This window comes from Octopus bimaculoides, chromosome 20 (assembly GCF_001194135.2).
Source record: "Octopus bimaculoides isolate UCB-OBI-ISO-001 chromosome 20, ASM119413v2, whole genome shotgun sequence".
Classification (NCBI taxonomy): Eukaryota; Metazoa; Mollusca; class Cephalopoda; order Octopoda; family Octopodidae; genus Octopus; species Octopus bimaculoides.
In genome coordinates, this window is record NC_069000.1 from 43,877,223 (window position 1) to 43,879,748 (window position 2,526).

Genomic DNA, 2,526 nt, shown 5'->3' on the forward strand with positions numbered 1-2,526 from the left:
ATACATATCTGCATATAAGTGTCTGTGTATCTGGATAAATGGATAAATGTTAGCTTCTGTGTGTACAGAATGCATATTGATATGCACTGATACGCATATTTTTCATACTGACATAAACACGCCTATACGCATGCGCATTACTCTATAATCATCAAGCTGTAGTCCTCTCCTCTGACAAACTGACAAATATTGTGATGTTTTAATTTCCTGTGTTTGTGAAGAAGATTTCGCCAAGAGAGGAGAGGTCCCGTGGCGAGGTTTATTAAGTGGTGACGTGTATCGTACTATGGTGTGGAGTGCTGCAATGTGCTATGGTATGCCGTGTTGTTGAATGATGTGTGGATTCGGTTTCGTGTGGATCGGAGTGGTGTAGTGTCATGTATCATTGTGTGGTGTGTACAATAGTTGGTTACTTGTAAGTTATCTCTACGGATTTTCTATAGAATTTACAGCCAGCACGATGTTTCATATACGAATACGTCTATGTAAACAATGCGATCGAAGATATGAAAATAGGTAAGGGGTGTATATGCAGATTTCGGGATTTATTGCTGTTTTTTCAGTACCACACCTAATCCATTAACTATCCATAAATACATTGCTTAAATTGTCACTAAGGTTAGCGGTATAACACTATTGGTAGATCAATTTTACTTATTAAATCATTCCTGGCAAATGGTGTGTAGATATTAAGCGTTGGTAGGGTTTAAATACGAATACGTGCTATGGTATACCGTGTTGTTGAATGGTCTGTGGATCCGGTTCTGTGTGGATTGGAGTGGCGCAGTTTCATGCGTCATTGTGTAGTTTGTACAATAGTTTTTTGCGATCAAAGACAGAATAATAGATAATGGGTGTATATACGTATTTCAAGTGTTATTGCTACTTCTTCAACACCATATCCAACCCGGTAACCATCAAATAACACATTGTTTAACCCTTCGTGGGCTGGCAGGGTTGGAATTACACAAAAGGCAATTGGAGCCCCAGAGACCCCTCTTTTTTGCGCATTTTCGCAAAATCCATAAAGTAATATTTGTTTAATCTTGTATATATGTGTGAGTGCACGATACAGAACAAGAAATTTAGCACTTTAAAGGTATATATTTGTAATTATTAGTGTTTAATGGAGGGGAATCAAAATATAATTTATTGACTGAAGAAAACTTTTATTGAAAGAACTCAACATTTTTATTGTTTTATAAACTATACATATAGCACTAAATATAAAATAAAACAAAATTATTTAATATATCGATTCATTCCAGAACAAATACGTAGAAAATTGACTAATAGTTCATCAGAATGTCTGAAAAAAGAACAGAAAAAATAGTTTAACAGAAGGCCAGATGGGTCCAGTTGGACCCTAATGGCCGTATTTTATGCTATAACATCCAAGTGACCGGAAATTTTTAACTCAAAATTTATATGTGCTTACATAAAGTATTGACAATAGTTTATTTCTCTCAGCGAAATCTTCTTCGCAAACACAGAAAATACTTGTCTGTTTGTCAGAGGAGAGGACTACAGCCTGATGGTTATAGAGTAATGCGCATGCGTACGGGCGTGTTTAAATCAGTATGAGAAATATGCATAACAATGCATAGTACCACGTTTTATATGCACACAGTTTCTATTGCCGAAGAGTTGCATTTAAATTCTTATAGCGTACAGTGTCTGATGTAGGTTTCATCCCAACACATTTTAAAAGGGTGAATTTAACCACTATGGTGTAAAGCAATCAGCAACGAAGGACAACAAAAGCTTTATGAAGTAAAAATTACTGCTTATTTTACGGTGAGTATTGAAACGTATCTTCGAAGTGATCCTCTCAAATATGCGACGGAATATTTCTTTGCAGCCTAATACATAACATCTAAACTAATTTACTATTCTATGATAATTCATCTTGAATTTTATCCCCTGAAGATTACCTTAATATCCATCTTACATCATCTGACATGATACATCTAAATAATACATTAGATAACCAACATAGTGTTATATTATATTATGAAAGAATAAGCAAAACGTACCTTATCCGTTCCTCTATATATCACTTGTTTAATGTTTACCACAAAACACCGATAAACAAAACGAAAATGTAAAATCTATTAGCAATTGTATTAACAACCAGCTCAGATATATTAGATATGGATATAAATACAGATTATTTTAATAATTACAATTCTAGTCTCCTTCTCTTTTATACAATATAATTCATTTCCCACTATAATTATATCTTTATGAAATAAAATATAGCGCGTATCATAACAATGTATTTGTATTTAAAGAAAAGAAAATCATTGAAATAAATCTCCATTCTATAACAGGTTCATCGTCTTAGTAAATCTCTTTCTATTGATTAGTGTTGTTGTTATCGTCGTCGTCACCATCTTCATCTGTTGAACGTTAATAATATATACGCAATATTCTGTTCCATCATTTCTCTGGAAATTACATATATATACATATATATATATATATATATATATACATACATACATACACACACATTTATATATA